The sequence below is a fragment of the Neovison vison genome, chromosome X, assembly GCF_020171115.1.
Source record: "Neovison vison isolate M4711 chromosome X, ASM_NN_V1, whole genome shotgun sequence".
Taxonomy (NCBI): domain Eukaryota; kingdom Metazoa; phylum Chordata; class Mammalia; order Carnivora; family Mustelidae; genus Neogale; species Neogale vison.
In genome coordinates this window covers 55,459,822-55,471,740 of record NC_058105.1, presented here as the reverse complement: position 1 = coordinate 55,471,740, position 11,919 = coordinate 55,459,822, and positions in this window count along the sequence as shown.

Below are 11,919 nucleotides of genomic sequence, written 5' to 3'. Positions count from 1 at the left end.
AATTTTTAGTTTATAAAACATCTTCATAACCAAAGCCTCTCAGGCAAAGTAGTCTTTTTTTTTACTTGTTTGTTTCATGTTTTTATTTAAATTCCAATTGAGTAACATGTAGTATGATATTCGTTTCAGGTAGTGTCTGATATTTTTAAGAACAACAACAATAGCAAAAATACTTGGTAGAGTTAATTTTATATCTGCTATCTCTCAAAACTTCCCTTAAGGAATGATAAATTAGACATTGTGCTGTCTAACTACTTTCTTCACACCTAGATTTTTTTTATCTGAGACTACAGCAGAATTGCCATTTGGTCTAAGTGAACTTTTTATCCTTAATCATTCTTGGAAATCTTCATAATTCCATTTGTTTATGTACAATTCATCTTGGTATGGAATCAGTGTCATATTAAAACAAAGAACATTGAAAACAGCTATTGAAAAAAGTGAAGTGTAAGTGTTTTAACTATTGGTTAGGAGGCACAGTGTGGTTCCAGCAGATTTAGGAAAACAACTGAAAAAGTTGTCACTTCAAAGCTGCAATTCATGTCTTAATTATGGCTTTGGGTTTCAGAACCCATTACCTTCCCAATGAAACTATTAATCTTTTCTAAGGTCTGATACTTTATTTTTTATTTATTTTCAGGTACTTAATGTATTTTTTATTATTATCTTCAGTTAGCCAGCATATAGTATTAAGGAGGGCACGAGTGGTGATGAGCACTGGGTGTTATATGCAACTAATGAATCGTTAAATACTACATCAAAAACTAATGACGTACTATATGCTGGTCTGATACCGTAATAGAAACAGCAGAACTTGTTTGAGGGCAACTTGAGGATTCCAATTCCAAAGGGCCAGTTGGATTAAAGTGTTTTTTGTAAGTGTTAAATAAACTTGGGTATCTGTCAAAATTACTTTGGATTTTTTTGATCATTAACATAATGTTAAGCATAGACTGTTTCCATCTGCTTGAGGTGGTAAGTAGAGCAGTCAAATATCATATATATATATTTTTTTTTGAGGGGGAAATTACAAAATACACAAAAAGAAAGAAATACATAAAACAAAACAAAAACATGAAAAATAACATCTCTTCAAGTTCTATTTTTAAAGAAGAGACAAAAACTCACTATAGAAAGTAAAAATATCAGTTCTATGAAAATATATTGTTCATGCCTTAAGACAGAATGAGAACAAATTGAGTCAATTTACAATAGCATTAAAACTCAAAAATTAGGGGAGCCTAGCTGGTTCAGTCCTTAGAGCATATGACTCTTGATTTCAGGGTCATGAGTTCAAACCCCACATTGGGTGTAGAGCTTACATTTAAAAAAAGTAAAAAAAAAAAACCTCAAAAATACATAAAATTTAATACAATATGAAAAGTTAGATCATGTTTGGGTCATAATAACTGGAAGGAAAATATAAGATAATTTCTTGGACTAATCTAACACGTTATGAATATTAGAATTTTGTGAATTAGAATGATCAATTCTAACTAGATAACTAAGTCAGTCCTCTGTTTTCTTGTTTTAGAGATAATAAGAATACTTCTCAATAGAATAAGATATTTTTAATATCAGAAATATTAAATAGAGAAAATACTGTTTAACTGTATAAAGTTTTAATCATAAGTCATGTAATTTTAATAAAGATCTTAAAAAGATATCAGTGAAAGTTGAGCACAATTAGCCAGTAGATAATGTCATATAATATACATGAAATGTTGAAGTGCTTATAATTACAAATAGTATGAAAGGATGACAAAAATGAATGATAGTATCACTGAAGAACTGAGTTGACTATATTATTAAAAAGATCAGATTTCCAGGTTAAGATTGGGTTCCAAGGTGAAGACCCACAACTCAAGTAAACACTATCATTCAAAGAACTAGAAAACACTCTGAGAACATAATGTTTCATATTTCCTTTGAAAATGTGAAAACAAACAATGCAGTTTAAAAATGGGTATTTCAACAGATATCCTGCCAAAATATCTATCTATCTATCTATCATCTATCTATCTATCTATCTATATAAAGATGACAAATAAGCATATAGAAAGATGCTCCATGTCATATGCTCCATGTCATATGTTATCAGAGACATACATATTAAAACAGTAAGATACTACTACACATATATTAGGCCACCTAAAATCCCTAACGCCAACCATACCAAATGCTTCCAAGGATATGGGGCAACAGGAACTTTAGTTTATTATTGGTGGGAATGAAAAATGATCCTATATATTCTCGTCAATTTTTCTGTAAACCCAACACTTCTCCAAAAAAAAAAAAGTTGGGGTGCCTGGGTGGCTCAGTCGGTTAAGTGTCCCAACTCTTGATTTCTTCTAAGATCATGATATCAGAGTTGTGAGATTGAGGCCCATGTCAGGCTCTGTGTTGAACATGGAACCTGTTCAAGATTCTCTCTCCTCCCTCTGCCCCTACCCCTTCTCTCCCTCTCTAAAAATAAATAAATAATAGTCTATTAGTTAAAAAAAAGGAAGAAAATATCATTGCTTTATATTTTCCTTATTTCATACACTGATGATAGCAACTAAATAAATCACCAATGAACATGTTTTAGTGGTAACTAAAACAATTGAGTTTCTAAAGAAAAAACAACTAAAAAAAGCAAAGTAAATTTATCATGTCTTTGCATTAAATCTGAAGAAATAACAAAAAAGAAAGAAAGAAAAGAAAAGAAAAGAAAAAAAGAAGAGAAAGAAATTACCTGACATAGCGTTTCTCAGTAACTAAGACAGGCACTACCACACCTTTGTAACTAGGCAAATGATTACATTATCATTTTAAAAACTATTTTCACTGAATTTTAAAGTATTAATGCTACTCATTCAAATGTTACCTCATCCAAATCTCACTCAGTCTTGTGAAACAAATACTATACCATTCTGACATACAAGGGAAGACACACAGACCAGTATTTTTTCCTCTTAAGATTACATTACCTTAAGTGTCAGAGGCAGCATTACATCACTTTTCTTATGATACCTGGAACAATATTCATAACATCAGCCAGTGTGTACACTAAAATTTTAGGCCCAAATAGGATTATGGCTATATATATATCAAAGGAAAACATTAACAATGTATTTATTATATTTAATCTTTTAGAAGTTTTGAATTCACGTGAGAAATTTTTGCTGAGAACTCATAGAATCTCATTGGATACATTTAGGATAATATCTCTGTCCTAAGTATTAAACTTATGTTAACATATGATAACATAAATATACAATGATACAATCATCATAGTGGACTAAGATACAATTGTCATAGTGGACTAAGAAATAGGGAAGTTATCAAATTGAACAAAAGAGGAGTAGAAGAATGGATAAATCTGATAAACCTGTTTAAATGAGGATTTGATGCTAATCTAAAATAGGCTCAGAAACCAAAGCCGTGTTCCTGGTTTTTTTCTCTGTGAAGATAAAAATATTTGAGAGAATAGGTCTGACAAGAGAGTATTTGGGAGGAAAAAAGGGAAATCTATTAAGGCTATGAATTTGCCTAGATATAGAAAATTAAGTAATAAACTAAGTGTATTGCACTGGCTAAATTCTGGCCATGCTTGAAACTCAGAGCTTTGGGAGGTTTCAGATTTCTCATTTTATTTGAATTACATTCAAACATTTCCATAAGAGATCTTGGAAAAACTAGATTATTAAAGGTATTCAAAAATTGGAGGCAAACGCTGTTTAGGTTCTTTAATGAATCTCATGAGATAATTAGTAAACAAAACTATAAAGGATGACACATACATAGTCTGCCAAAGTGCCACTGAATATAAAAGGCAAACACTATCCCTATTTTAATGTTTCCTTAAAATTACAGTTCTACATAAAATTCATATTTGTTTGCAGATTGGTACTTGGCAAAGGACTTAACATATAATAGTCCTAACAAACCTGTGTTATATGGAGTAGACATTTTTTATCCCCATCCTCCTTCTTTTTCCATTTTTCCTTTTCCAAATGAAGAATGAAACTTGTCCAGAATTAGCTAAGTGGTCTGCTTAAATTAAGGCCATCATGTTAGTTAGCAGTAACTTAAAATTCCATGAGCTTTTCAATATACTTTATAGATTGGGACATGGGTGGTAGATAACTATAATGGAAATTATGCAGTACTTTGAAATTTTCAATAGAGGAAGAAAGAGAAAGTAGATTTTTTTAGATATTTAGTAGATATTTAGTATATATTTTTTTGGAATCTAGGTTAGTTTTGACACTTCTCTGTAAAAAAATGCAAATTTTGATGAGATACTCAGGCATGATGGAACTAGCAACATGCTGAGATAACTCATACTAGTGATTTTTTACTTTATTTACTGTTAAGATCCCTCTTCTGTTCTTATATGTCCCTCCAAATAGAGAAAGAGTTTCACTCTTTCAGTGAAATCCTTGTTCATAAACATTATGTGGTATCCTTGAATCCCTAGTTTATTTAGTTTTTCTTTATTTTTTTTTCTTTGTTTTTTATTGTTTGTTTTTTACTTAAGAAGGTCATTCTTCAGGATTGTGGGGAGGTTGTGCATAATGGGCACTTCTGAAGTAACAAAACACAAATACTGTATAAGTGTGAACTGTGATCAATTATACCTACTTAAGATTGGTTGTTTACCAGCGAGTTCCATTCCTTTTGAAGTGACTTACTCAAAGTCTCAAAAGCTAATTAATGACATTAGGGAATAAAATTTAGGTCTCTCTGGCCAGTGTGATTTTTACTCTACCATACTGTCTTTTACCATAGTAAAAGGGATTATGCAAATAGGACAAAGTTAGATGTGTAATGATCATATAGGCTGAAATGTTTCAAAGTTCTGCAAGTAATTTTGGTTATAAGTGTAGACATTAAATACCAAAGAAAAGTGTAAGTAGCAAAAATAGTGACTTTTTTTCTGAGGATTTTATTTATTTGAGAGACAGAGAGCAGAACACAGGAGTGGGGGGAGGCAGAGGGAGAAGCAAACTCCCTGCTGAGGCAGACCAAGTGGGGCTGGATCCCAGGACCCTGGGATCATGACCTGAGCTGAGGGCAGACGCTTAACTGACTGAGGCACCCAGGCATACCAATAGTGACTTTTTGAACAAATTAAATATTTATTAACTCATCAGCCAATATTTTAATAAAACCTAAATTTTATAAGGCAAAATTACATATTTTAAGTAATCTACTCTCTTCAAAATTAGATACATCTTCTACATGAGGTTTTTATGTTGTAATTTAAACTTTATGAAAATTCAGTATAATACTCTGCAATACTGCACATAGATTTATGTCTTGAATCAAAGATTGTGTGTGTGTGTGTGTTTGTGTGTGTTTAATTCCAGTTAGTTAAAACAGAGTGTAGAAATGGTTTCAGGAGTAGAGTTTAGTGACTCATTACTTACATATAATACCCTGTGCATATCACAACAAGTTTTCTCCTTCATGCACATCACCCATTTAGCCCATTTTCCATCAATTGCCTTCCAGTAAACCTCAGTTTATTCTCTATCGTTAAGAGTCTTTTATGGTTTTTCTCACTATCTGAATTTATTTTATTTTTCCTTTCCTTCTCCTATGTGAATCTGTTTGCTACATATGAGTGAAATCATATGGTATCTGTCTTTCTCGGACTTATTTCACTTAGCATAGTACACACTAGTTCCATCCATGTCGTTGTAAATGGCAAGATTTCACCCTTTTTGATGGCTGAGTAATATGGCATTATATCTATATCTATATATCTGTAGATATCACTTATATCTATAGATATCTATAGATAGATATCTATATCTATATATATGGGATCTCTATAGATATGAATATATATGAATATATATGAATATATATCAATATCGATATCTCTATAGATATCAATATCTATATAGATATCTATATAGAATATATCGAACCCATATATATAGATATAGATATCTATATCTATGTAGATATAGATATTGATATCTATAGATATGTAGATATATATCATGCCACTTCTTGTTTGTCCATTTATCAGTCAATGGACATTTGGACTCTTTCCATAACTTGGCTACTGTTGATAATTTGATAAACATTGGAGTGCACATGCCCCTTAAAATCACCTTTTGTGGGGCTCCTGGGTGGCTCAGTGGGTTAAGCCTTTGCCTTCGGCTCAGGTCATGATCTCAGGGTCCTGTGGTTGAGCCCCATATCAGGCTTTCTGCTAAGCAGGGAGCCTGCCTCTCCCCACCTCTCTGCCTGCCTCTCTGCCTACTTGTGATCTCAGTCTGTCGAATAAATAAATACAATCATGGGGTGCCTGGGTGGCTCAGTGGTTTAAGCCTCTGCCTTCAGCTCATGTCATGATCTCAGGGTCCTGGGATCTAGCCCCACCTTGGGCTCTCTGCTCAGCGGGGAGCCTGCTTCCCCCTCTTTCTCTGCCTGCCTTCTGCCTACTTGTGATCTCTCTCTATCAAATAAATAAATAAAAATCTTTTAAAAAATAAATAAATACAATCTTTGAAAAAAAATCACCTTTTTTATCCTTTGGATAAATACCTAGTAGTGCAATTGCTGGGTCATAGGATAGTTCTATTTTTAACTTTTGAGGAACCTCCATATTATTTTCCAGGGTGGCTATACCTGTTTGCATTTCCAAGAACTGTGCAAAAGGGTTCCCTTTTCTCCACATTCTCACCAATATCTGCTGTTTTCTGTGCTGTTAATTTTAGCTGTTTTGACTTGTGTGAGGTGATATCTCTTTGTTGTTTTGATTTGCACCTCCATGATGGTAAGTAATGTTGAGTATTTCTTTTAATGTGTCTGTTAGTCATGTTATGTCTTCTTTGGATAAACATCTACTCATACCTTCTACTCATTTCTTAACTGGATTATTTATTTTTGGGGTGTTGATTTTGATGTGTTCTTTATAGATTCTGGATACTAGCCTGTTTTCTGATACATAATTTGTAAATATCTTCTCCCATTCCATCAATTGCTTTTTAGTTTTGTTGATTGTTTCTCTCACACTTCAGAAAATTTTTATCTCCATGAGGTCCCAGTAGTGTATTTTTGCTTTTGTTTCCCTTGACTCCAGAGATCTGTCTAGTAAAAAGTTTCTGAGGCCAAGGTCAAAGAGGCTACTGCTTGTTTTCTTTTCTAGGATTTTGATATTTTCCTGTTTTACATTTAGATGGTTCATCGATTTTGAATTTATTTTTATGTGTGGTGTAAGAAAGTGGTCCAGTTTTGTTCTTCTATATATCCCTGTCCAGTTTCCCCAAAATCATATGTTGAAGAGATTGTTTTTCTATTGGCTATTCTTTCCTGCTATGTTGAAGACTAGTTGACCATATAATTGTGGGTCCATTTCTGGGTTCTCTATTCAGTTCCATTGATCTGTGCATTTTGTGCCAGTACCATACTTTCTTGATGATTACAGCTTTCTAATACAGATTGAAGTCTGGGATTGTGATGCCTCCACTTTGTTTTTCTTTTTCAATATCCTTTTGGCTATTTGGGGTCTTTTCTGGTTCCATCCAGATTTTAAGGTTACTTGAGTTCTGTGAAAAAGATGGTGTTATTTTGATTGGAATTGCATTGAATGTGTAGATTGTTCTGGGTAATATAGAATTTTTAAAAAAATTATTTTATTTTATTTTTTCAGAGTTCCAAGATCCATTGTTTAGGCACCACACCCAGTATTCCATACAATATGTGTCCTCCTTAATACCCACCACCAGGCTCACCCAACCCCCCACATTCATCCCCTCCAAAACCCTCAGTTTGTTTCTTAGAGTCCACAGTCTCTCATGGCTCATCTCCCCCTCCGATTTCCCACAACTCACTTCTCTCTAATTCCCAATGACTTTTTAACAATATTTGTTCTTCTAGTCCATGATCATGGAATGTTTTTCCATTTCCTCATATCTTCCTCAATTTCTTTCATAAGTGTTCTACAGTTTTTAGAGTACATATCTTTTATCTTTTTATTTAGATTTATTCCTTGGTTTCTTATGGTTTTAGATACAATTGAAAATGGGGTAGTTTCATTGATTTCTTTTTCTGCTGCTTCATTATTGAATAAATAAATGTAACAGATTTCTGTACATTAATACCATATTCTGCAACTTTGTTGAATTCATGAATAAGCTCTGGAAATATTTTGGTGGAGTCTTTTGGATTTTCTACATGGTGTATCATGTCCTCTGCGAAGAGTGAAAGTTTAACTTCTTCCTTGCCAATTTGGATGCCTTTTGTTTGTTTTTGTTATCTGATTGCTGAGGCTAGGACTTCCAGCACAATATTGAACAACAGTGGTGAGAGGGGACATCCATGTCATTTTCCTGAACTTAGGAGAAAAATGCTCAGTTTGTCCTCATTGAAGATTATATTAGCTGTGATTCATACAAATATGGCCTTTAAGGTGTTGAGGTGTGTTCCTTTTATCCCTACTTTCTTGAAGATTTTTTATCAAGAAAAGGTGTTGTAGGGCACTTGGTGGCTCAGTCAGTTAAGCATCTGCCCTTGGCTCAAGTCATAATCCCAGAGTCCTGGGACTGAGTTCCACATTGTGTTTCCTGCTCAGCAGGGAGTCTCTGTCTCCCTCTACTCCTCCTCTTTAGTTGTGAACAATCATTCTCTCATGCTTTCTCTCTCAAATAAATAAATAAAATATTTTTAAAAAGAAAGAAGGCTGTATTTTGTCAAATATTTTTTCTGAAACTATTGAGAGGTTCTTATCTTTTTCAAAGATAAGGTCCTTATCTTTTCATTTATTAATGAGATGTGTTATGATGATTGCTTTGTGGATATTGAACTATCCCTGAAGCCCAGGAATAAATCCCAGTTGATCATGGTGAATAATCCTTTACTGTTGGATCTGATTAGCTAGTATCTTGTTGAGAATTTTTTCATCTATATTAATCAGGAATATTACTCTAAAATTCTCCTTTTGAGTGGGGTCCTTATTTATTTTGGAACCAAGGTAATGTTGTCCTCATAGAAAGAGTTTGGAACTTTTCCTTCTATTTCTATTTTTTGTAACATTTTTAGAACAATAGCTATTAAATCTTATTCAAATGCCTGTAAGAATTCCCCTGGGAAGACATCTTGCCCTGGACTCATGTTTCTTGGGAGTTTTTTTGTTACTAAACCAATTTCTTTGCTGATTATGGGTCTGTTAAGGTTTTCTATTTCTTCCTATTTCAATTTGGGTAGTTTATATGTTTATAGAAATTTATCTGTTTCTTCCAGAAATGGATATATGCCAATTTGTTGGCATATAATTGCTCATAATATTCTCTTATAATTGTACATATTTCTGTAATGTTGGTTGTGATCTCTCCTTTCTCATTCATGATTTTAATTATTGGGATCCTTTCACTTTTCATTTTTATGTCTGGCTAGGGGTTATCTATTTTGTTAATCCTTTCAAATAGCCAACTCCTAGTTTCACTGATGTGCTCCACTGTTTTGTTTTGTTTTGTTTTTTTAACTTCTATATCATTTATTCCTGCTCTTATCTTAATTATTTCCATTTTTTTCTGCTGGCTTTAACCTTTATTTGCTATTCCTTTTCTAACTCCATTAGATGTAAGCCTGTGTTGTGGTTGAGACCTTTCTTGCTTCTTGAGGAAGGCCTGTTTCACTATATACTTCCCTCTTCAGATGGCCTTTGTTGTTTCCCAGATGTTTTGGGCTGTAGTGTTTTCATTTTCATCTGCATCCATGTATTTTTAAAATTCTTTAATTTCTGGTTAACCCATCCATTCCTTAGGTGGATGATCTTTCACATCCATGTATTTGTGGTCTATCCATTTTTTTTTTCCTTGTGATTCAAGTTTCATAGCATTGTGATCTGAAAATATGCATTGTATGATTTCAATCTTTTTATACCATTCAAGGCCTGATTTGTGACCTACTAGCTGAACCATTCACGAGAATGTTCCATGTGCACGTGAAAAGCTGCTTTAGTATGAAATGCTCTGAATATATCTATTAAGTCCATTTGATCGAGTATGTCATTCACAGCCCTTGTTTGCTTATTGATCTGCTTAGATGATCTGTCCATTGCTGTGAGTGGCGTGTTTAAATCCCATACTATTCTTTTATTATAAATGAGTTTCTTGAAAAAAAAAGTTAAAAAAAATAAATGAGTTTCTTTAAGTTTGTAATTAATTGTTTTATATATTTGGTTGATCCCATGTTGGATGCATAACTATTTATAACTGTTAGATCTTCTTGTTGGATAGACCCCTTTATTGTGATGTAATAGACCCCTTTATTGTGACCCCTAATTGGATGCCCTTCTCCATCTCTCATTACAGTCTTTGGTTTAAAATCTAGTATGTCTAATACAAAGATAATATAAGGATTTTGCTGTTCTTTAGCATGATAAGTTATTCTCCACTGCTTCATTTTCAATCTGGATGTGTCTTTAAGTCTAAAATGAGTGTCTTGTAGGCAACATATCAATAGGTCTTAATTTTTTATCTATTCTGATATCCTATGTCTTTTGACTGGAACATTGGCCTCATATTCATTCAGAGTAATTATTGAAAGACATGAATTTAATGCGATTTTGTTATCTGTAAAGCTGCTGTTCTATAATCATCTCTCATCATTTCTAGTCTTTATTACTTTGGTCTCTCTGCTCAAAGGGTCTCCTTTAACATTTCTTGCTTAGCTAATTCAGTTTCCACAAACTCCTTTACTCTTTGGTTGTCTTGGAAGCTCTTTTTCTCTTCTCTTCTGAATGACAACATTACTGAATATTAATAAATTACTTGCCTGTAAAATTTTCCCATTCATCACTTTGAATATATGCCACTTTCTTCTGGCCAGTTATGTTTTTCTTCATAGGTCTGCTATTAAACTTACGTGTCTACCCTTGAAGGTTAAGGAACTTTTGTCCATATCTGCTTTCAGGATTCTCTTTTTCTTTGTATTTTGAAAGTTTCATTATAATATGTTCTGGTGTTGACCTGTTTCTGTTGATTTTGAGGGCAGTTCTCTGTGCCTCTTGGACATGAATACCTGTTTCCTCCTCATATTAGGGAAGTCCTAAGCTATAATTTGTCCATATAGACCTACTATCCCTTTTTCTTGCTCTTCTTTTGGGACTCCTATGATATGGATATTATTGTGCTTTCTGAATTATATCTCAGTAAATTTGTGAAAAGGAAAAATAAAGAGCTAAATACCAAATACCAAACTACTAAGCCACTGGGTTCCATCCCAGCAAATTGGCTCAGATTCAAGAGTCATTATTTTCTTTATGTGTATAATAATCATCTGTAGTACAATACAAGTAAATGAAAAATTAAAAAAAAGAATATGGTAAAATTTCAGAGCTAGAATTTAGGAAAAACAATTATAAAGATACTAGTTGGACTTGAAAAAAAAACATGCATGACACTAGAGAAAACATTTCTAGAGAAGAAAAAGAACTAAGATCTAATTAGATTGAAATAAAAAAAGGTATTGCTGAGATACAATCAACAATAAAAGCTCTTACTGCTTGGATAAATGAGGCAGAAGAGAGACTGAGTAATATACAAGGAAAAATTATGGAGAAAACAGAAACTGAGCAAAAGAGAGATAAACAACTAATGGGCCATGGGGGGAGGACTCAAGAGATTAGAGATAGTATAATCTGAAACAATATCAGAATTATTGGGTCCAAGAGGAAGAGGAAATGGATTGGCACAAAAGGTATATTTGAGTGAATTACAGCTGAAGCCTTCCTTATTCTAGGGAAGGAAACAGGCATTCAAGTCCAGTAGGTAGAGAGAACACTGCTCAAAATCACTAAAAATAGATCAATGCTATGGGATATAATAGTGAAGCTTGCAAACTTCAGCATAAAGAGAAAATCCTGAAAGCAGCTCAAGGCAAGAGGTCCTTAACCTATAAGGATATTAACAT